Source organism: Ovis aries, chromosome 3 (assembly GCF_016772045.2).
Source record: "Ovis aries strain OAR_USU_Benz2616 breed Rambouillet chromosome 3, ARS-UI_Ramb_v3.0, whole genome shotgun sequence".
NCBI classification, from domain to species: Eukaryota; Metazoa; Chordata; class Mammalia; order Artiodactyla; family Bovidae; genus Ovis; species Ovis aries.
Window position 1 is genome coordinate 209010266 of NC_056056.1, and position 25372 is coordinate 209035637.

The 25372-nt window shown below is 44.6% G+C and overlaps 1 pseudogene; it reads right to left on the reverse strand.

The window, feature by feature from the left end:
- Positions 1–25372, reverse strand: part of LOC114113827 (antigen WC1.1-like) — a 57270-nt pseudogene that overhangs the window by 18464 nt on the left and 13434 nt on the right.

Sequence of the window (25372 nt, forward strand, 5' to 3'; positions counted from 1 at the left end):
CAACACCCATCCATGCACCTGCCAACAGGGCCACTGACCAGAGATGCAACAGCAGCCCCACAGCAGCCATGTAGCCTGACTCCAGCTTTGGGGACCACAAGACCAGGGGCAGTCCTATTGGTTCAAGGACAAGGCAGTAGATCTTTATTTGTTGGAATCATTCTGTAAATTCTAGAAGTGTCTGCTCCTTCAAATGCACACCCACTAATGCAAGCCTACACAGATCATGAAGAAACTGGAAGATATGATGCCACTTAAGGAAACCAGTAAGTCTCCAGCAACCTACCCTGAAAAAAATGAAAATTTATGAACTGATTGACAAAAAAATTTAAAATCATTGTGTCAAACTCAGTGACTGTAAGTGAACACAAACAGATAATCAAGTACCATCAGGAAAAGAGTACATGAACAAACGGCAAAGTTTAATAAAAATAAATAAATAGAAAACACAGTGCTCACTTTGGCAGCACATATACTGAAAAACAGAAAACACAAAAGGAAACCAGACAGAATTTCTGGAATTCAAGGATACAATAACTGAAGTGAAAAATTCAACAGAGTGCTTCAAGCAAACTGTATCACGCAAAACCAAGGATCACCAAACTGCTTTGCTAAGTCACTTCAGTCGTGTCCAACTCTGTGCAACCCCATAAATGGCAGCCCACCAGGCTCCCCCGTCCCTGGGATTCTCCAGGCAAGAACACTGGAGTGGGTTGCCATTGCCTTCTCCAGTGCATGAAAGTGAAAAGTGAAAGTGAAGTCGCTCAGTCGTGTCAGACTCTTAGTGACCCCATGGACTGCAACCCACCAGGCTCCTCAGTCCATGGGATTTTCTAGGCAAGAGTACTGGAGTGGAGTGCCATTGCCTTCTCCAAACTTAAGAACAGGTTATTTCAAATTGTCCTGTTATGAAGGACCTAAGCTACTCCATTTTGTTAACAGAAAAACTCCATTTTGTAAGGTTCCAGGAAAAGAGCCTTTGGAAATCACCTGACCTCACCCCACCACCCATGAGCCAATCGGACCCCAGACCAAAATCTCCTGACTTAACGCTCAGGAACTTGTGGTCTATCTAGACAATAGGGACCAATCAAGAACCAACACACAACCTTTTGCAAGAAAGTAACCAATCAGACGTTCCCCTACCTAGAAATCCTTTTTTTCCATGTCTACTCCCTATATAAGCAATGTAATCCAAAACCCGGGGCTTCTCCCTATAGCCTCTGTGTCGGTATCTGTGGGAGCCTCAGCTCGAGCTTGGTAATAAAAACTCTCTTGCTTTTGCGTCGGATATTGGCTCCCTGGTGGTCATTGGGAGATTTCACGACTTGGGCATAACATTTGGGGGCTCGTCCGGGATCTCCCACTGGCTCCATGGGAAGACCGATCTGGAGAGTCATCTGCAACCAGTAAGATTTTTCTGTCTTTCTTTTCGTTTCTGACAGGGCCTATTTTCTGAGACCGGTATATGACTCAGGCGGACGCGCCAACAGGTCACTGGTGGGGGTCGTTGGGAGACGTCCCCAACCCTCTCGGAGGGGACGGAGTGCCCCTGTTCTCTGTAGACGATAGTGGGTCGCTCCCGCTGAACAGCCGGAGGCCATCATCTTTTGGTTTTGCCTCCAGACTCCCAGAGGTGTATTTCTCCTGTCTCTCTGTCTGTCTGTGTGGCTGTTCGTATTGTCTGTGTTAATTTACCAACATCTGACTGATCCAGGGACGATGGGGCAACACCATTCTAGCCCCACACCTCTATCCTTGGTTACTGATAATTTTAAGGAGGTCAAGATGCGTGCTCATGACCTCAGTGTAGAAATTAAAAGGAATAAATTAATCACTTTTTGCAGCACAGAATGGCTGACTTTCCATGTAGGCTGGCCTTCAGAAGGCATCTTTGACTTGGGAACTGCACACCGAGCCCGGGATATCATCTTCCGACCGCGGATCAGACACCCTGACCAAGTTCCCTGTATCATAGTATGGGAAAATATCATATTGCGCCCCCCTTCTTGGGTAAAACCTTTTTTGCCTCAACAGGGATTTTATACCCCTCAGGTGTTGGTGACCGTGTAGGAAAGAACCTGAAGAATCCCAAGGAACCTGAACCAACAGCACTGCTATACCCTATCTTGCAGGGGGACCAGAAGAAGAACTTCTCTTTCCTCCCCCTTACCAACCCCCCAAACCGCCACCGGCCCCTGTCTTTCCTTCACCCAGGGACGAAACACACGGTGGGGGTGGGGGGGGGGGTCGCACGAAATACTTGCCATCGGCGAGCCAGGTCCCCAGAGGGGCCAGCAGACTCAACCGTTGCCCTCCCCTTACGAGTGGCCGGCCCCCCCGATGAGGCAGGAAACCAACCTCATCAATACTGGCCCTTTTCTACTAGTGACCTATATAACTGGAGATCCCAAAATGCTAAGTTCTCAGACAACCTGAGAGATTTAACCAACCTTCTAGAAACTGCTTTTTACTCATCAGCCCACCTGGGACGACTGCCAACAGCTGCTCCAGATTCTCTTCACCGCAGAAGAGAAAGAGAGAATAGAGAATGAGGCCCATAAAAGGGTCCCAGGGGCAAATGGAGAACCCACCACTAATATAGATGGAATTAACACCTCTTTTCCTCTATCGCGACCTGACTAGGATTACAATACGGCACAAGGTAAGGAGAGGCTCCGGGTCTACCGCCAGACTCTTCTGGGGGTGCTTAAGGCAGCTGCATGGAAACCTACTAACCTAGCTAAAGTGGGAGATGCTCAGCAGGGCCCCACCAAGAGTCCAGCAGCCTTCTTGGAGAGGCTAATGGAGGCCTTTAGACAATACACCCCCATGGATCCAGAAGGCACTCAGGCTGCTTCGATAATGCATTTTGTCAACCAGGTGGCTCCTGACATTAGGAAGAAGTTACAAAAACTTGAACGCCTGGGTGAAAAGAGTATCCAGGATTTAATAACAGTAGCAGAAAGAGTCTACAACACCCGAGAAACCCCCGAGGAAAAACAAGCCAAAGCAGCAGATCGCCAAACCCGTAACATGGCACACATCCTGCTGGCTGCAACAGTTCCTGACTCGGGAGAGAGGGAGCGCCAGTAGCTCCGCCTGGCTGCTGAAGGTAAGAGCCATCCCCGTTCGTGACCAGCATTAGGAAAGAACCAATGTGCATACTGTAAAGAGGAAGGACATTGGGCCAAGGAATGCCCTAAGAAAAAGAAGGGACCATGAAAGACCCCCATCCCGGCCGTCGAAGAACTGAGCAATTAGGGAGGATGGGGTTCGGAACCCCTCCTCGAACCCAGGGTAACTCTAAGAGTAGAGGGGGCCCTAATTGACTTCCTTGTCGATACAGGAGCTCAATATTCAGTTTTGCTAGAGCCCCAGGGAAAACTGGCCGGAAAGACCTCTTGGGTGCAGGGGGCTACTGGAATGAAACAATACCAGTGGACTACCCGAAGATCAGTGGACTTGGGTGCGGGCCGGGTATCCCACTCTTTCATGGTCATTCAGGAATGCCCCTTCCTGCTGTTGGGAAGAGACCTGTTGACCAAAATGGGGGCCCAGATTCATTTCCTCCCAGGGGAAATTAAAATATTCGACCAATCAGGCAGACAGATCCAAGTACTGACCATCCAATTAGAAGATGAATATCGGCTGCACCAGAAACCTATACCGCCTCCGGTAGACATTCGAAAATGGCTAGATGAATTCCCCGAGGCGTGGGCCGAGACAGGGGGAACCGGTTTTGCCAGGCACCGCCCTCCTATATATATAGATTTCAAGCCAGGGGCCGACCCCGTCCAGGTCCGACAATACCCCATGACCCTGGAGGCCCGACAGGGGATCACCCCCCATATCCGCAGGCTCCTAGCCCAGAAAATCTTGAGACCCTGCCAGTCGACCTGGAACACCCCCCTGCTCCCTGTCAAAAAACCAAATTCTTGTGACTATCGGCCAGTACAGGATTTACAAGAAGTCAACCGCCGAGTTTTATATATTCACCCTACTGTGCCGAACCCATACAACCTCCTGAGCTCTCTCCCACCGGACCATCACTGGTATACGGTCTTAGATTTAATGGACGCTTTCTTCAGCCTCCCCCTGGCATCCAAGAGCCAGGACCTTTTTGATTTTGAATGGTCTGACCCAGAAGAAGGAATCAACGGCCAGCTGACCTGGACCCGAATGCCGCAGGGATTTAAGAATTCTCCCACCATCTTCGATGAGGCCCTACATGAGGATCTGGGTGAGTTCAGACAACAACACCCCCAACTAACCTTGTTACAATATGTAGATGACCTCTTAATTGCAGCAAAGGACCAACAGACTTGCCTTATGGGCACCTGAGAACTATTGCGGACCCTTGGAAAATTAGGGTACTGAGCCTCAGCCAAAAAGGCTCAGATTTGCCAACCAGAGGTCACCTACTTAGGGTATGTATTAAAGGAAGGACAGAGATGGCTGTCAGAGGCACGAAAGGAGATGGTACTTAAAACCCCTACCCCAGGTTCACCTCGAAGGGTGAGAGAATTTTTGGGGTCCGCTGGGTTCTGCCGTCTTTGGATCCCAAAGTATGTGGAACTGGCTAAACCCTAATATAAAGCCACAAAAAGTACCACCCCTTTCAGTTGGACAGAGCGGATGGAGACCGCTTTCAAGACTATTAAAACGGCCCTGCTGTCAGCCCCCGCCCTAGGGTTGCCTGACATTACAAAACCCTTTCTCCTGTATGTAGATGAAAAACAAGGAGTGGCAAAAGGGGTACTGATGCAGCATCTAGGACCTTAGAAGCGGCCGGTGGCCTACTTGTCTAAATGCCTAGACCCTGTGGCGTCAGGCTGGCCCCCATGCCGCCGCATGATTGCAGCAGTGGCCCTAATCGTCAAGGATGCAGATAAATTGACGCTGGGGCAAGAGTTGCATATCACGGCCCCCCATGCCATTGAGGGCATACTAAAACAACCTCCAGATGGGTGGATCAGCAACGCTCGGCTGACCCACTACCAGGGATTACTGCTAAACCCCTCCAGAATCATCTTTCTGCAGCCTACTGCTATCAATCGGGCTACACTGCTTCCTAACCCGGATTTGGAAGCCCCAATCCATAACTGCAGCGGCATCCTAGCCCAGGTACATGGAACGCAAGAGGACTTGCAAGACCGCCCTCTAGCGGATCCTGAAGTTACCTGGTATACGGATGGAAGCAGTTTCGGCTGAGATGGGCTCAGGTATGCAGGGGCAGCGGTAACCACAGAAACCCAGATCGTGTGGGCAGAAGCACTACCTCTGGGCACTTGGGCTCAAAGGGCTGAACTAATCGCCCTAACAAAAGCCCTCCAGTTGAGGAAGGACAAAAAACTTAACATCATTACCAATAGCCGATGCGCCTTTGCTACTGCCCATATACACGGAGCCATCTACAGAGAGAGAGGCCTCCTCACGGCCGAGGGTAAAACGATCAAAAATAAAGAAGAAATAAAAGCCCTCCTCGCGGCCTTATGGCTGCCTAAAAAACTAGCCATAATACACTGCCCGGGACACCAAAAGTCAGACACCCTGACCTCAAAGGGAAAAAATTTGGCAGACAGAGCAGCCCGAGATGCAGCCCAGGGCACCGTGATAGAAGCCACCCTTCAATTACCCGACCCCGGGAGCCCTGTTCTGCCAGCTTTACCCAACTACTCACCAAGAGACTTAGACTGGATAAAAAGTTTGCCTATGACCCAACAACTGGCCAGGTGGTGGGGGACAGCGGACAGCTCCCTGATCCTCCCAGAGGAACTAGGAAAGCAGGTGTTACTGAGGATGCATCACACCACTCACCTGGGAACCCGCAAGATGCAGGACCTGATTAGACATGCCAAGATTACCATGAGAGACGTCAGATCGATGATAGAAAATATCGTATCAACCTGCAAGGCCTGCCATCTCACCAACACTGCCCGTCATCCAGCCAACCATGGGTCTAGAGAACGAGGGAGTTGGCCAGGAGCATACTGGGAGGTGGACTTCACTGAGGTAAAACCGGGTAAATATGGATACAAATATCTACTGGTATTCATAGATACCTTCTCAGGGTGGGTAGAAGCTTTCCCCACCAAGAGAGAAACAGCACAGGTGGTGGCCAAAAAGCTGGTTGAAGACATCTTGCCGCAGTTTGGGTTTCCTGCACAGGTGGGGTCGGACGATGGGCCAGGCTTCATATCTCAGGTAAGCCAGGGAGTAGCCCGGGCTTTGGGGGCTAGGGGGAAGTTGCATTGCACTTATAGGCCCCAGAGCTCAGGACAAGTAGAAAGGATGAATAGAACACTCAAAGAAACATTAACAAAACTAGTTGCTGAGGCTGGCGGGGACTGGATGACTCTCCTCCCCTTTGCCCTATACCAGGTGCGAAATTCTCCCTACCAACTGGGACTTACCCCCTTCGAAAGTATGTATGGGATACCTCCCCCAATAATTCCTAACCTAAAAGTAAAGGTGCTAAAAGAGATAGATGATCAAAGATTACTCTTTTGTCTCCGGTCCTTACAATACTCCCACAGGGACACGTGGAAGAGGCTCAAGGCATTATATGAATCAGGCCCACCACCTGAACCCCACCGCTATCAGCCAGGAGACTGGGTGTATGTGCGCTGCCATCGTCAAGAGACCCTAGAGCCCAGGTGGAAAGGGCCCTTCCTAGTTGTCTTGACGACACCCACTGCTCTCAAGGTTGACGGCATATCTGCCTGGGTTCACTACACCCACGTACAGCCTGTGGATCTGTTCGCCCTAAGGGAAGAATTCCTCCCCCAATGGAAGACCAAGCGGGACAAAACAAATCCACTCAAACTCAAGCTACAAAGGCAATAAAAGTACTGTTTATACTGTCGTCTCAACGGCTTAGTGCTGCCACTAACCCTCATCAACCAATGAACCTGACTTGGATGATTCTAAGCACAACTACAGGAGAAGTAATTAACTCCACCTCGGCCATTCATCCCAAAAACACCTGGTGGCCGGACTTGGAATTCGACCTCTGTCTTCTGGCCGGGGGATCTTGGGACAATTGGCAAATGGGAGGTAAAGATGCCCAGCAAGCCCGAATGTGGGGCTGGCATTAATAGGTGTAATACTCGGCCCCCCACTAACTCAGGGCCTGGGTGCAGCCACTACATCCAATGGGCAAGCTTATGGGAAACACACTTCTACATGTGCCCCTGAGGGAGACGGGACCGGGCGACCATCAGTAACCGCTGGGGGGCTGACAAGTTTTATTGTGCCGACTGGGGATGCGAGTCAACGGGGATGGTCGATTGGGAGCCCCCTATTCGTGGTGACTTGATTACCTTGGGTCACATTCCGGGGCCCACTGGGTCAACTGGAGGACATGGAAGGGGGTCCCTCATAACTGGGCCTTGAATGAACTTTCTTTGCAATCCGGTGAGGCTTAAATTCTCAACTGAAGGAAAAAATTCCCCGGTTGGGAAGCCGGACAATCCTGGGGCCTCCGGCTATAACAGCCAGGATATGACAATGGGTTGCTGTTTACCATCAGGTTGAAAGTAGGACCCACACAGATCGGTCCCAATCGGGGCATAGGGCCCAATTCAGTCCTAGTGCCATGAGAGCCTACTCACGCCCCCATTCAGCCCACCCACACCCCTGCTCGAGAACCTACCCAAACCCCTCCCAGGCCCTACATTACTAATACAAGCAACTCCCCTCAAGTTAGCCTTATGGGACCTAACATTAAGGACGATCAGGACCCGTTATTTAACATGATAATCAACTCCTATCGGGTCCTAAATTCCACTCGCCCAGACCTGACTTGCAGTTGCTAGTTATGTTATGACATCAAACCCCCCTATTATGAAGGTATAGCTGTCCCGGGAGTTTACATTCAAACCAAAAACCACAGAGCTTGCTGATGGCAGCAGAAAGGAGACGCCAGATTAACCCTCCAACGAGTAACCGGGCGGGGCCTTTGCATAGGAAATGTCCTCCAAACCTACCAACACTTCTGCCATTCTACAGATTCTATAGCGGCAACCGGGTACCTGGTGCCTCCCCAGGAAAACTGGTGGGCGTGCTCCACAGGCTTAGCCCCTTGTATTCACGGGCAGGTGCTAAATGACTCCAAAGATTTCTGCGTATTGGTACTATTAGTCCCCCGACTGTTCTATCACTCCAATGATGAAATCCTCCCGAAACTAGAAGCTTCACACTGGTCCAAGAGAGAGCCAGTCTCAGCCTTAACCCTCACAGTCCTACTGGGGTTAGGGGTGGCCGGGGCAGGAATTGGGATATCCTCTTTAATAGTGCAGAATCGACACTATTCTAGCCTAAGAGCAGCCATTGATCTTGATATTAAAAGACTAGAAAGCTCAATCAGCTACCTCCAAGAGTCACTGAGTTCTCTGGTGGAAGTGGTACTGCAGAATAAAAAGGGGTTGGATTTGGTTTTTCTCCAACGAGGGGGCCTATGTGCTGCGTTAGGAGAAGAATGTTGTTTTTATGTGAATCACTCGGGAGTACTCAGGGAGTCCCTGGCCAAGAAAAGAGAAGGGCTGAGTTAGAGAAAAAGAGAAAGAGAAATGTCTCAAACCTGGTTTGAATCCTGGTTCAATTCATCTCCCTGGTTCCCAACTCTCATATCTTCCTTGGTGGGGCCCCTGATTATCTTGTTACTACTACTCACCTTCGGGCCATGCTTACTAAACAAACTGGTGGCCTTCATTAAAAGCCGCATCAACACGGTGCAGCTCATGGTACTCAGATCCCAATATGTGGCCCTACCAACGGTCCCCTTAGCACGAGACAATATAGAGCTGACCCCAGGCCCATGATTGGGTCTGTCTTGGATCCTAGAGAAGGGGGAAATGAAGGACCTAAGCTACTCCATTTTGTTAACAGAAAAACTCCATTTTGTAAGGTTCTGGGAAAAGAGCCTTTGGAAATCCAAGAGCCTTTGGAAATCACCTGACCTCACCTCACCGCCCATGAGCCAATCGGACCCCAGATCAAAATCTCCTGACTTAATGCTCAGGAACTTGTGGTCTACCTAGACAATAGGGACCAATCAAGAACCAACACACAACCCTTTGAAAGAAAGTAACCAATCAGACGTTCCCCTACCTAGAAATCCTTTTTTTCCATGTCTACTCCCTATATAAGCAATGTAATCCAAAACCCGGGGCTCCTCCCTATAGCCGCTGTGTCGGTATTGGTGGGAGCCCCAGCTTGAGCTTGGTAATGAAAACTCTCTTGCTTTTGCATTGGATATCAGCTCCCTGGTGGTCATTGGGAGATTTCGCGACTTGGGCATAACAGTTAGAGGAACAAATCAAGTACTGATGTGAGCCTGGGACCGTAAAGAAGGCTGAACACCAAAAGGAACTGATGCTTTTGAGTTGTGGCTCTGGAGAAGACTCTTGAGATCCCTTGGACTACAAAGAGATCAAACCAGTCAATCCTAAAGGAAATTAGTCCTTCAGGCCCCCCTGTCCTTCACTATATCCCTGAGCTTGCTTGGAGTCATGTCCATTGAGTCGGTGATGCCATCTAACCATCTCATCCTCTGCCAACCACGTCTCCTTTTGCCTTCAATCTTTCTCAGCATCAGGGTCTTTTATAGTTAGTCCACTTTCAGCATCAGGTAGCCAAAGTATTGAAGCTTCATCTTCAGCATCAGTCCTTCCAGTAAATCAGTTCAGTTCAGTCACTCAGTCATGTCTGACTCTTTGCGACCCCATGAATCACAGCACGCCAGGCCTCCCTGTCCATCACCATCTCCCGGGGTCACTCCCTTCTCCAGAGGATCTTCCCGACCCAGGTATCAAGCAAGGATCTCCTGCATTACAGGCAGATTCTTTACCAACTGAGCTATCAGGGAAGCCCTCAGAAAGTAAAGAATCTGCCTGCCATGCAGGAAACCTAGGTTCAATCCCCGGGTTGGGAAGATGCCCTGGAGAAGGGAATAGCTACCCACTCCACTATTCTGGTCTGGCAAATCCCATGGACAGAGGAGCGTGGAGGCTACAATCCATGGGGTCACACAGAGTCAGACAAAACGTCAGTTTTCATTCCAATCCCAAAGAAAGGCAATGCCAAAGAATGTTCAAATTACCACACAATTGCATTCATCTCACAAGCTAGCAAAGTAATGCGCAAAATTCTCCAAGCCAGACTTCAACAGTTCATGAGCTGTGAACTTCCAGATGTTCAAGTTGGATTTAGAAAAGGCAGAGGAACCAGAGATCAAACTGCCAACATCCATTGGATCATTGGAAAAGCAAGAGAGTTCCAGAAAAACATCTACTTCTGCTTTATTGACTATGCCAAAGCATTTGACTGTGCGGATCACAACAAACTGGAAAATTCTTCAAGAGATGGGAATACCAGACCACCTGACCTGCCTTTTGAGAAATCTGTGTGCAGGTCAGGAAGCAATAGCTAGAACTGGACATGGAACAACAGACTGGTTCTAAATTGGGAAAGGAGTATGTCAAGGCTGTATATTGTCACCCTGCTTATTTAACTTATATGCAGAATACATCATGAGAAATGCTGGACTGGATGAAGCACAAGCTGGAATCAAGAATGCCAGGAGAAATATCAATAACCTCAGAAATGCAGATGACACCACCCTTATGGCAGAAAGTGAAGAACTAAAGAGCCTCTTGATGAAAGTGAAAGAAGAGAGTGAAAAAGTTGGCTTAAAACTCAACATTCAGAAAAAGAAGATCATGGCATCTGGTCCCATCACTTCATAGCAAATAGATGTGGAAACAGTGACAGACTTTATTTTGTGGGATTAAAAAATCACTGCAGATGGTGACTGCAGCCATGAAATTAAAAGATGCTTGTTCCTTGGAAGGAAAGTTATGACCAACCTAGGCAGCATATTGAGAGAAGGAAATGGCAACCCACTCCAGTATTCTTATCTGGAGAATCCCTTGGACAGAGGAGCCTGGGGGTCTGCTGTCCATAGGGTCGCACAGAGTTGGACACAACTGAAGCGACGCAGCAGCAGCAGACAGCATATTAAAAAACAGAGACATTACTTTGCCAACAAAGGTCTGTCTAGTCAAAACTATGGTTTTTCCAGTAGTCATGTATGGATGTGAGAGTTGGACTATAAAGAAAGCTGAGTGCCAAAGAATTGATACTTTTGAACTGTGATGTTGGAGGAGACACTTGAGAGTCCCTTCGACTGCAAGGAGATCCAACCAGTCCATCCTAAAGGAAATCAGTCCTGAGCATTCATTGGAAGGACTGATGCTGAAGCTGAAACTCCAATACTTGGAACACCTGATGAAAAGAACTGACTCATTGGAAGAGAGACCCTGATGCTGAGAAAGATTGAAGGCAGGAGGAGAAAGGGACGACAGAGGATGAGATGATTGGATGGTATCATTGACTCAATGGATACAAGCTTGAGCAAGCTGCAGGAGATGATGAAGGACAGGGAGGCCTGGCATGCTTCAATTCATGGGGTCGCAAAGAGTCAGACACAACTAATCGACTGAACTGAACTGAACTGAGAGAGTCAGACACAACTGAGCAACTAACACACACAGTGAGGTATAAAAACAAGTAGAGAAAAAAACTAGAAAAAAATAAGCAAATGGAGCTTCCAAAACGGAAAATACAATATCTGGAATGAAAAATTTTCTGGATTATCTTAACAAGAGGCTAGACATTGCAGAATAAAAGAACTGAAAATTTGATACATAGCAATTGACTATCCAAATTGAAATAGAGAAAAAAGGCAGAAACATATGAGTGGAAAACTAGTGGCATGCGGAATATCAGACCATGTAATGAGAGGGTTACAGATAGGAAGGCCAGGGGTCTCCAAACGGAGGAAATAGCCTGCAAGTGTCAAATATTTTTATCTCTCTTAAGTGGAGAAGGCAATGGCAACCCACTCCAGTACTCTTGCCTGGAAAATCTCATGGACGGAGTAGCCTGGAAGGCTGGAGTCCATGGGGTCGCTGAGGGTTGGACACGACTCAGCGACTTCACTTTCACTTTTCACTTTCCTGCATTGGAGAAGGAAATGGCAACCCACTCCAGTGTTCTTGCCTGGAGAATCCCAGGGGTGGGGGAGCCTGGCGGGCTGCCATCTATGGGGTTGCACAGAGTCGGACACGACTGAAGTGACTTAGCTTAAGCGGCAGGAGGAAACAAACTAGCGATATTTTTTCCTTCTCTATAGAAATTTAAAAGGAGGTTTCTCTTAAAATTCTGTGTTGCCATAGTGACACCTGGTTTCACCTGACGTTAACCAGTGCCTTTTTCTTATGGAAATGTTTATCTTAAGCTATGCTAATGTGCTATTCACTTACCCCAAACTCTGTCTTCAAGTCGGTTCTGCCTTTTGGCTCAGAACCTACTTGACAAACCAGGATGGTATACTCAGATATTGTTCCTCTAATCTATGTAAATGAAACTATTTGCATGGTGCTCTGCCCTTCTTCAAGATTCAAGTTAATCATTTTACGGCCCAAGATGAACCATTTGGTGCCAAGATTATCACAAAATGCATCTTATGGGTGAGGGGCCTGGTGCCATTCTGAGTTTTATTCCTTTCTTTCATTAACAGACTGCTGATGACTATATAACATCCAGCTGAAGACTAGCAGGGGGGCACTCTTTCTGCCCCCTTCTGATGCCTATGTCAGAAGCTTTCTCTATCTCCTCTATACTTTAATAAAACTTTATTACACAAAAGTTCTTTGTGATCAAACCTCATCTCTGGCCCCGGATTGAATTCTTCTCCGGGGGCCAAAAATCCCAGCGTCATGATTCAGCAACAACCTTTCAGTAAGATATGTTATTTGGAGATTCAGTATAAGGTATGAGTAGAAAAAATATTTTACAATGATAGATGGAATTTTTCCAAATTTAATGAACCCACTTATAAACTCATTGATCCTAGAGGCTAAACAAACCTCAAGCAAGATGAACATAAACAAAACCACCTAGGGCACTTGATAATATACTGCTGAAACCCACTCATAAACAAAAACAAATCTTAAAAGTAGTCAGGAAAAACTGACATACTATGTACAAGGGAAAAAATTCAAGTATTACTGAACTTCTTGTTTGAAGTAATGCAAGCCGAACAATAATGCAAAAACATCTTTAAAGTATGGGTGGGGGCGGCAGGGAATATGAACTTAGAATTCAAACACTTTTGAAAATAACTTTCAAAACTGAAAGAAAAAGTATTTTCAGATGAATAAAAGATGATAGAATTTGAGACCACCAGACTTATACTACACAAAAATGTTATCTAACAGTGTAAAAGTTAAACGAAATTAAAAATAGAAGAAAACTTGAATCTCCCCAAAGCTACAAGAATGGTTCTAAATGATAATTCTGCAAGTAAATATTTGAAAATCTTTTTCTCATTTTTAAAAGACTAGAATATTTAAGACAAAAACAACTGCATTATATTATAAAATTCATAATATATTTACAAGTAGAATGTGTGACAATAGTAGCACAAATAATAAGAACAGGGAAATAGAAGTATACTATAGCAAGGTCTTACATTATATAATAAGAGGCATGATATAATTTAAAGAAAAACGTGATTAAAGAGTTATAATTTCAACATTATAGTAAACTCTGAAAAAAGAAGCATAGCTAATACACCAATAAAGTGCATAAAATAAAATATTAAAAACATCCAATTAAAGATTAAAATAGGAACAAAGAAAACAAAACAAACAGCAAGTTAGTAAACTTAAACCCAACTATATAAATGATTGTATTAAATTTAAACAATTTAAACATTCCAAATAAAAGCAAGAGAATCAGACTAGACAAAAATAAGAAAAAATCATAAACTGTATACAAAAACAAACATAAACACAGAAACATATTATAGAAGTCAAAAAAGATAAACCATGCAAACACTGATCAGAGAAAACTATACTATCTATGTTAATATTGTACAACGTAAGACTATAGAACAAAGAATATATTCAGAGAGAAAAAAGGAACATTTCACGATGACAAAATACAAAAGAAATTAGGTAGCTTCAAAATCAGTGTGATGCAGCTGATATAATGTTTAAAAGAAAATTTATAGCTTTGATGCTTCCTTGATACCTATGTTATAATAGAAAATAAAACTGAGAGCAAATGATCTAAGATTCCATCTCAAGAATCTATAAAAATACAGGAAATCAAAACAAAAGAGAAGAGTAAAAACTAACAAAAATCAATTAAATAGGAAGCATACACAAAAAATAAAATCAATAAAGTCAATTGGTAATTCTTTTTGAAAGGATAATAAAACTGATAATCCTCTAGCAAAAAAAATTCAATCAAGAAAAAAAAAGGAGAGAATACACAAATTTAATGCCACCATAAATGAAAGAGGAGTTAACATTATAGACCTTTGAATTTGAAGTGTTAGTCACCCAGTCGTGTCCGACTCTTTGTGATCCCTTGGACTGTAGCCTGCCAGACTCCTCTGTCCATAAGATTCCCCAAGCAAGAATACTGGAGTGGATTGCCATTCCATTCTCCAGAGAATCTTCCCAAACCAGGATCGAAGCCAGGTCTCCGGCACTGCAGGCAGATTCTTTATTGGCTGAGCCAGCAGGGAAACCCTTATAGACCTTACCAATATTTAAAAGATATGAGATATAAACAAAATTTTATCCCAATTTGAAAACTGGTCTGAGTCCTTAAAAACTACTTGAAAATACAACTACCAAAAATTGGAAAATCTGAGCAGTCCTGTATTTGTTAAAGAAATAGAATCCTTACTACAGAAATGTCTCACAAAGAAAATTGCAGCCTTGAAATGCCAGCTCTTTCATGGAGCTCAGAAACGACTCCCACGTCAAAATAAAGGCAGGGAGGGCAGGAAGGAATGAGAGCAGAAGGGAAGTGTCACACGGAGGCTGTGGGGAATGTGGGAGTTGACCTGGATGTTGATTCCCAACCTCCCTTCCTGCAATCCTTGCGTCTTCATCTCCTCACCATTTGCACTTCAGCACCACAGTCCTCAGTTTGTGAAGCCCCTCCCAAATTTTCTCTGAACCTCTTGAAGTCCTCTCTGTATTTCATGCAAGCCCCTCTACATCCTTCTCAGGTCATGTTTCTGCTCTGGATTTCTCCTAAACATAGTACTTCGCTTCCAAAAATTCCAGTAAAGGGGATGAAACTCTCCTTCGCATCCACTTTCCTAAAATTGAGAAGAAGAAGAAACTCCAAGACTTCAGTTTCAGTTAGAGAACTGAACAGACATGCTATTCTCTTCTTCCACTTTGGCCTACCTCCACTCAAACATCACTAAGACATGTTTCTGAAAATATAGAAGGGATAGACCAGAGAGAGAAAACTGATGAAGAGATTAGCAGAGAGAGAGAAAAAAAAAAAACCAGTTCATAAGTACGTGAAAGCCCAAAGTAAAGCAGTGTTAAGAAGTAAAAACCGTTATCAAGGTTTAAATGCCAGAACATCCTTTTAATTTTCAAGTGTATCTTAACCAGAATTTAATATCTAGACATTACATGCCTGCATGCTAAGCCACTTCAGTCATGTCCAGCTCTTTGAGACCCCATGGACTTTAGCCCACCAGGCTCCTCTGTCCATGGGATTCTCCACGCAAGAATACTGGAGTGGGTTGCCATTTCCTCCTCCAGGGGATCTTCCTGACCCAGGGATCAAACCCACATCTCTTATGTCTCCTGCATTGGCAGGCAGATTCTTTACCACTAGCGCCACCTGGGAAGCCCATCAAGACATCATTTTTCTTAAAATAATAATATTAGAGGCTTCTGTTAGGACCAAACTGAAGCCAGGACAGGCTCTAAGGGGCAGGCTAGGCCTGAGAAAAGCTGAGGCTCTGGGAATTCCCGCAGGCAGTGTAGCTCGACCAATCAGAAAAAAATCCCCGCAGCCCCCCCCCCGCCCGCGCCAGACCTGAGCCAATCCGGATAGGGATGCGAGGTTTAAAAGTCCCGAGCGCGTGCGTACGGCTTAACCAATCAGCTATGCTGTTACAGAAACAAAGAACCGTCTGTATAAAAGTATATGTGATTCAGAGCTCTGGGCCTTTGTCTGATTCCACTGTGCTGGATGAAACATGGGTCCTGGCTCGAGCTGGTAATAAACCCCTTTATGCTTTTGCATTGCTGTGGACGTCTTATTCTCTCAGTTTTGGGGACTCGGGCTCTGGGCATAAAGCTTCAATATCTCATAAAGTTCAAACATTGCACACTCCATTTTCATTTACAAGCTGATTAATCAAAATAAAGCAGAGACTGCTATATAGTGTTTCCACCAGTTTGCCTGCAGTTGGAATCATGATTAGGGCATTGTGACAATAAAGAATGTTACTTGAAATGTGAGAAAACAGGTTTTCTTAACAGAAAATTTTCTTTCTGAAATTCAAATGCCCCTTGAAAATAATTATTTTTAATAATAATAACAGAAGAAAATATTTGCAGTGATGAATAGGTTTATGCACACATCATGGTAATGATTTCACAGATGTATACTTACCTCCCTAAGTTTCAAGTTGTATGTCATCCATACTTCAAAGTAACTTAAAAATGAAAATAATTCTTTTCTTAGGGGGTCTCAACAAGTATCATCAAAGATCTGCTGAGGGTGAGACTGGAAAAATCACTTTTGCAGAGATCATCCCCCAAAGAGCTGATTGGCTACGAGCTGCTAGAAACCTACTGCAGATGTTCTCAGGGCTCCCCCTGTCCCACCCACCAGACGGCTGACCATTTTCAAAGACTCAACCACCTACATTAGGAATTCATTGTGAAACCTGATTTTCCTCTAGTCCACCTGGTCTAATGGGAATAATGTCTATGGTGTCTCTTCCATCATTGTGGTAACAACTGGAAACATCTCGGGGAGATACTGTGATGACTCCTCAAACCCTAGTTTCACTGCTGCCTTCACTGCCTCCACCCGGACACAGGTCAAACACACTTAGCCCTGAACACATCTCATGAGTCATTCAGGTCCTCTTAGCCCCACTGCCCTTAGTACGTGTTTTGCTAGTTATGTTTCCCTGTTGTGTCAACACCCCCATTAATGGGATGTGAGCTCCCCACCCAGGTGCACCTGTAAGATGACTCTAGCTGCTGCCACAAATCCTCCTTCTGGCCTGAATGTGATCTAGTGACATTCAAGTGAACCAGTGAAATACCCTCGTGCTTTTTCCTTGTGTAACTGCACCCTGACCCCCGTGTTGTCACTTGTCACTTGTCCGTGTGACTCTTTCTTTTGGCTCTCCGTGCTTTCTTGAGCCAGCTCCCTTGCAGCCTCCCTGATATGGTTCCCTCGTTCCTTTGGTGACCCTGTTTCTCTAAGACCAGAGAGCATACCAAACCATGTGTGCCTTCCCCTCTCTTATGTCCTCTCTTGTGGCCAAACCTGACTGGTCATCCCAAAAGAATAAAAAGCAGTTACCAAGATGAAACTTATTCATCATACTTTTATATAAAAGCATAGTTCAGTGGTTGTACTTCTTTGTAACATTTGACCTCACCTCCCTGCCTCTTACGACACATCATAGAGATGTGAAAAGTCCAACTGTCCACAGGTCTGAAGCCTATACTGTCCAGGGCCAAGCAGGCCCTTTCACTCTCTTGAGGACCTCACAATCCAGGAACCACCGTGCCCAGAGTCTTCCCCCAAGGACACTCTAAAGTCTGTGATCTGGTTTTCCCATGATCATTCTGGGAATGAGACTGAGGTCTTTCCTGCTGGATATCCCCTCCCAGACCAGACAGGGCTTACCTGAGCAGACTGCTCCAATATGAGACAAGATATGAGTATAGTTTTTAAAATCAGGTTGAACACAGTTATTGATACTCAAAGCTGATTCAGGCTCTGTCCTGTTGCAGGAAAGATAGAAATACCAAATAGTGCCAAGTCTTGGTCCAAAATAAGACCCTCTGGGAGCATCAGTGGCAACTCCACATTCCAAGTGTCTGCACAACATATTTGCATCCTCCAGAAACCAGTACTGAACATACACAGTGCCCCATTCTCCTTGGTGCTTCACTTCCACTCTCCCCTCACAGCTGTGGGCTCCATCCTTTAACCTCAGCTCCAGAGTTTCTAGAGGGACACAGACACAGGACACGGGAGAGATTTTAGGAGACCATGTAGTGGTGTGCTGATAAGTATTTAAAAATGAGTTGTCCGAGAGGAAAAAATTCCTGTGAATAGCATTTCTTGACTTCTGTGGTACAAATATTCCTATAATGGCCAACTCTAAGCTCTTAAGAGGGTAACAGGCAGGAAGGCCAGGGGTCTCCAAATGGAGGAAATAGCCTGCAAGTGTCAGACATTTTTATCTCTCTTAAGTGGCAGGAAGAAACAAACTAGTGATATTTTTTTCCTTCTCTATACAAATTTAAAAGGAGGTGTCTCTTAAAATTCTGTGTTGCCATAATGACACTTGGTTTCACTTGAAGTTAACCATTGCCTTTTCTTATGGAAATGTTTATCTTAGGCTATGCTAATGTACTATGCATTTACCCCAAACTCTGTCTTCAAGTCGGTTCTGCCTTTTGGGCTCAGAACCTACTTGATAAACCAGTATGTTATACTCCGATATCGTTCCTCTAATCTACGTAAACGACACTATTTGTATGGTGCTCTGCCCTTCTTCAAGATTCAAGTTAATCCTTTTATGGCCCAAGATGAACCATTTCGAGCCAAGATTATCCCAAAATACATCCTATGGGTGAGGGGCCTGGTGCCATTCTACGTTTTGAGACATTCCTTTCTTTCATTAACAGACTGCTGATGACTATATGACATCCAGCTAAAGACTAGTGGGGGGTGGGGGGGGGTACTCTTTCTGCCCCCTTCTGATGCCTATATCAGAAGCTTTCTCTATCTCCTTTATACTTTAATAAAACTTTGTTACACAAGAGCTCTGAGCGATCAAGCCTCATCTCTGGCCCCGGATTGAATTCTTCTCCTCCGGGGGCCAAGAATCCTGGCGTCGTAATTCAACAACAACCTTTCATCTTGGGGGCTCATCCGGGGTGTTCTTGGAACTAGAGCTCCATCTAGCTTCTGAACTTTCGATTCCTAGCGAGGCTATATGCTTTCTTGACTACCAATACAAGTTTGGGACCTAAGCCACAGTACACAGTAACAGTATAGATCACAAGTCCCTTGAAAGTCTGTGATCCAATAGATTAGGTTCAGTTCAGTTCAGTCGCTCAGTCATGTCCGACTCTCTGCAACCCCATGAATCGCAGCACGCCAGGCCTCCCTGTCCATCACCATCTCCTGGAGTTCATTCAGACTCATGTCCATCAAGTCTGTGATGCCATCCAGCCATCTCACTCTCGGTCATCCCCTTCTCCTCCCATCCCGAATCCCTCCCAGCATCAGAGCTTTTTCCAATGAGTCAACTCTTCTCATGAGGTGGCCAAAGTACTGGAGTTTCAGCTTTAGCATCATTCCTTCCAAAAGAAATCCCAGGGCTGATCTCCTTCAGAATGGACTAGTTGGATCTCCTTGCAGTCCAAGGGACTCTCAACAGTCTTCTCCAACACCACAGTTCAAAAGCATCAATTCTTCGGCACTCAGCCTTCTTCACAGTCCAACTCTCACATCCATACATGACCACAGGAAAAACCATAGCCTTGACTAGACGGACCTTAGTTGACAAAGTAATGTCTCTGCTTTTGAATATGCTATCTAGGTTGGTCATAACTTTTCTTCCAAGGAGTAAGCGTCTTTTAATTTCATGGCTGCAGTCACCATCTGCAGTGATTCTGAAGCCCCCCAAAAAATAAAGTCTGACACTGTTTCCACTGTTTCCCCATCTATTTCCCATGAAGTGATGGGACCGGATGCCATGATCTTTGTTTTCTGAATGTTGAGCTTTAGGCCAACTTAGTTATGAAATGGTCAAAGAGACTGAAAAGTTTGACCAAGAAAGGAGAGTTTGGTCCACACATTTTGCCCATTTCTGGTCGGTTCCTAAAGGATTCATTGGGTGCCTCTTGGCATTGGCAGGTCAGTATAAACCCCTGACAGATTTCTGCCATAAGCCATATGAGATCACCGTGGAACCGCAGAGCAAGGCTCCTCACTTGCTTCGCGCAGGGCATGTCATTCATTCACACAAGCACACCGTAGAGTTAGTAAAGCACAGCAGAAAACATGTTCGCTAAGAGAACAAAGAACTAGAGCTCCAAGCATCCTTACCTTGTCCTGAAGGATCCCGGATGAGCCCCCAAGATGAAAGGTTGTTGTTGAATTACGACGCCAGGATTCTTGGCCCCTGGACTGAATTCTTCTCCTCCGGGGGCCAAGAATCCCGGCGTCGTAATTCAGCAACAACCTTTCACTCTCAATGTGCCATCACTGAACATGGAGCAGGACGGGAGGTACCAGGTATTTCTCAGGAGCCTGTAGAACCAGCTCCAGGGACACCACCGAGGACAGGCCTTCAGAGACTCTGGATGCTGCCCTCCCAAGGCTACTAGGGCACAGCTTCCCCATCTCAAATACAGCTCATAGCCTGGGATCCAGGGAAGAACCCTCCCTCTCCTTCCCTGTCCATAGGGAGCATCTCATCTAGCTCAGAAACAGAGGGCTGGGGAACAGGCTCTACAGTGTCCCAGGTATTCCTGCCACCTGTGTTCACGTCCTTGTGTAATCGCCACACTCGAATGTACCTAGTAACATGCGTCTAACGAATGAAATTTGACAAAAGCTATGTTACTTAAAGGGCTTGCCTGGCAGCTCAATGTCTAAAAAAAAAAAAAATCTGTGTACCAATCAATGTAGGAGATAGGGTTTCAATCCCTGATCTGGGGCAATCCCCTGGAGAAGGAATTGGCAACTCACTCCAGTATTCTTGCCTGGAGAACTCCATGGACAGAAGAGCCTGATGGGCTGCACTCCATGGGATCCCAAAGAGTTGGACACGACTTAGTGACTGAACAACAAAAACACTGTCACTTGAGAGATTAGGATTCAAGACGACTCTGGTTTCCCCCTTACTACCTGTCTTGCTCTCTGTCTTGCTCTGTTGAAGCCAGTTGCCATGGTATGACCTAATTATGGAGAAATCTGCATGACGAGGACCTGAGGCAGGCCTCTAACCAACAGCCAGCAAGGGACTGAGGCTCTCAGTTAAACAGTCCAGCAAGGTCTGAACGTTGCTGACATCCACGTGAGTTGGTTTGAGTGGTTGAAACTTCAGATGATTGCACCTTGTGAGACATCGTGTGTCAGAGACCCGGATAAGTCATGTCAATTCCTGCCCACAGAAATCATGTGATGCTAGAGGTTTTCCGCTTTCAGCTGCCAAGTTTTGCAATAATCTGAAGCAACATATAACTAACGTAGGAGGGCAGGAGGCTAAATGAAATGAGGAAAACATTCTTTGACCTCATTTATATGTGGAATCTAAAAAAAACTAAATTCGTAGAAACAGAGGGTAAAATGGTAGTTGCCTAGGCAGGAATGGGGGTGGGAGGAATGAATGATGATCATCAAGTGGTACAAACTACTTATAACATGAATAAGCTTTGGGGCTGGAATGTACGTGTGACTAGCTGATAATATTGGATTGTGTTCATGATCATTACTAATAAAGTCAACCTTAAAAGTACTCGTAACACACACACAGAAAAAATAATTATATGATGTGACAGATGTGTTAGTAAACTTAATTGTGGTAATCATTCCATAATATATATATTCTTTTTTAACATTTTAATTTTACTAGAATATAGTTGATTTACAACATTGTGCTAGTTTCAGGTATACAGCACAGTGATTTGTTTATATATATGCATATTCATTCTTTTTTAGATTCTTTTCTTGTATAGATTATCATGGAATCCTGATCAGAGCTCCCTGTGTTATACAGTAGGTTCATGCAGGTTATCTGTCTTACATGCAGCAGGGTGTGTGTGTGTTAATCCCAGACTCCTGATTTATGTCTCTCACCTACTCCTGGTGTCTCCCCTTTTGTAACTGTAAGTTTGTTTTTGGTATCTATAAGTCTGTTTCTATTTTGTAAATAAGTTCATTTGTATGTTTTTAAAATTAATTTTAATGGGAGTATAGTTGCTTTTCAATGTTGTGTTTCTACTGTACAGCAAAGGAATCAGCCATATGTATACATATACCCCTTCTTCTTTGGATTTCCTTCCTATTTAGATCACCACAGAGGACTGAGTAGAGTTCCCTGAGTAGGTTCTCATTAGTTATCGATTTTATACAGAGTATCAATAGAAGTATATATGTCGATCCCAATCTCCCAGTTCATCCCAGCCCCTTCTCCCCCCACCCCAGTGTCCACGCTATGTCTGTGTCTCTGTTTCTGTTTTACAAATAAGATCATCTATTCCATTTTTCTAGATTCCATGTATATGTTTTAATACGTGATATTCATTTCCCTTTTTGACTTACTTCACCTGTATGACAGTCTCTGGATCCATCTACATCTCTACAAATGACCCAATTTCACTCCTATTTGTGGCTGAGTAATGTGCCACTGTATATATGTGATATTCATCTTTCTCTGTCTGATTTACTTCACTTAGTAAGATAATCTCCTACACCCATGTTGCAGCAAATGGCATTATTTCATTCTTTTTACAGTGAGTAATATTCCATTGTATACTATCACATCTTCTTTATCCATTTCTCTGTTGATTGACATTTAGCTTGCTTCCATGTCTGGCCTCTGTAAATAGTGCTGCAATAAACACCAAGGTGCGTGTATACTCTCAGATTATGGTTTTCTCTGGATACATGACCAGGAGTGGGACTGCCAGACCAGTTGGTAGTCCTATTCTCAGTTTGTAAAGGCATCTCCATACTGTTCTTCATAGTGGTTGCACCGATTTACATTGCCACCAACAGTGTAGGGGAGTTCCCTTTTCTCCACACTCTTTCCAGCATTTATTGTTTGTAGATTTTTGATGATGGCGGTTCTGACCAGTGTGAGGTGATACCTCATTGTAGTTTTGATTTGCATTTCTCTGATAGTCAGTGACGTTGAGCATATTTTCACCTGTTTTTTGGCCACCTGTATATCTTCCTTGAAGAATGTATATATGTATTTCAAACCATCACACCGTACACCTTACACTTATACCTTATCACATGGTGATTATATCCCAATAAAGCTGGGATATAGACTAAAACTTTTGTGAATGTAAGGGAAAATTGACAGAGGAATAATGGTAATGGGAGCTTGGAATATATTTCTCAGCCTTTAATACTTGAAATAAGCAATTTAGATAAATTATATTATGTACAATTGACATATACTAAACATTCATGCATATGAGTTTATATATAAAGGCTTACTGTCATTACTATAAATTCTAAATGAATAACTCATTTCTAGAATGCATAGCTTCATTTAAATTTGCCTCTTTAGGGACACCTTCTCTGCTTCTCCCAACTATATTAAGTAACCCTGCTGATGTCCCAACTGATGGCAGTTATCAAAGTTTATTATAAATTCTTGTTTTGGTGCCCAACTGCACTAGACTATAAGTTTTATGAGCCAGGGAACTTCATTCATCACCATGGGAGCCTCAGCATCTGGGGAACTGCAAAGGGTATGGAGTTCATACCACACGAGTGAATCCTCCTGCCAATGCAGGAAATGTAAGAGATGCAGGTTCTATCCCTGGGCCAGGAAGATACCCTGAAGTAGGAAGTGGCACCCAACTCCAGAATTATTGCCTGGGAAACCCCATGAACAGAGGAGCCGGGCAGGCTACAGTCCATGGGGTCATAGAGTCAGACACAACTGAGCATCTGAGCACACAGCCCATTTTTAAATCAATAAACATTTGTGGATGAAAGTCTAAATAAATTCCAAAAAGAACATGCGGAAATGATGTGATTTAGTGCATTTCTCTGTGGCATTAAAATCAGTGAGAAAAGAATAGGAAACCATTCAGGTATGATATAAAAAAAATAAAATTAGATAGAACTTGACATCATATATAAAATAACTTACACAGTTATTTAGTATTGAAATATATTTAAATATATTCACAAAATTATAAGAGTAAGGATAAAATAATTTTCTTAAACTTGATGTGGCAAAGAACTCTCATAACAAGGCTCTGAAAGTAAAAACAAATACAGGAAATTTTTGTTGTTATTCAGTTGCTCAGTCATATCCGACTCTTGCGACCCCATGGACTGCAGCACACCAGGCTTCCCTGCCTTTCATCATCTCCTGGAGCTTGCTCAAACTCATGTCTATTGAGTCAGTGATGCCAACCAACAGGAAATTTCGATAGGCAATTAATATTATTAGAAACTTCCATGAGGGACTTACCTGGTATCCAGTGCTTAGGACTCTGCACTTTCACTACAGGGGGTGCAGGTTTAATCCCTGGTTCAGACAGTAAGATTCCACGTGCCACGTAGTACAAGCCAAAAGGAAAAGAAAAAGCAAATCCCATGAAACTGAAAACAAGGGAAAGATAAAATGAAACAATAGACTGAAAGAAACATCTTCAGCCTGTAAATGGAATAATTCAATAAGGACAAAGACATGCATCCAAACTATTTGGGTTCAAGTCTTGCCTGTACTTCTTATAACTGCCTGACCTTGGGCAAGTGACTTTGCTTTGCCTCAGTGATCTATTTCAGGGGATAAAAAGTATATTCTTCCTTGTAGGATTGTTGTGCACTCAAATGAGTTCATATAAGTGAATGCAGTATAGGTGGTAGTGTAGTTGTAGTAGATAGTAGTAGTCTCAAGAGCTTCTATATAAGTCATGAAAATATGATAAACATCGCAAGTTGAAAAGAACAAATGTCATGAGAAAATAATTCACAAATAAAGGATTAAATTAGTTAACATACATGAGTGTTTGCTATAAAAACAAGCTAAGATTTTAAAACTTTCTAAGAAGCCAAAGTTGGTGAGGTTATGTGGAAGCTAACATTTTCATGGATACGAAAGTTGGACTATAAAGAAAGCTGAACACCGAAGTGTAAGGCCAGACCCCGGGACCATGATGGGCCACCCCTCCTCTCTCCCGCGGGCGGGGGGAAGTCCCTAATGGAAGGAGCCTCCCAGATCCCGGGGATCAATGACAGCACACTTCGCCAGCAAAGCCGCCCCACCCCAGCCACGTAGAAGGACCTGTCAGCCGGCGACGCCTCAGCCTGGCGACCTCTCCGAACCCCCGTCCATTAACCGGAACTTTTTCAGCGATCTAGCCTGACCATCCCTCAAAACGAATGTATATAAACCACCCCCATCATGGTCGGGGCGCAGACTTCCCCGACCTGCCTCGTTCGGGTCCAGGAACCCCGTCCGGTAGTGCTAATCATTAAAAGCCTGTTAGACACTCTTTTTGTGTCCTGGTCATCT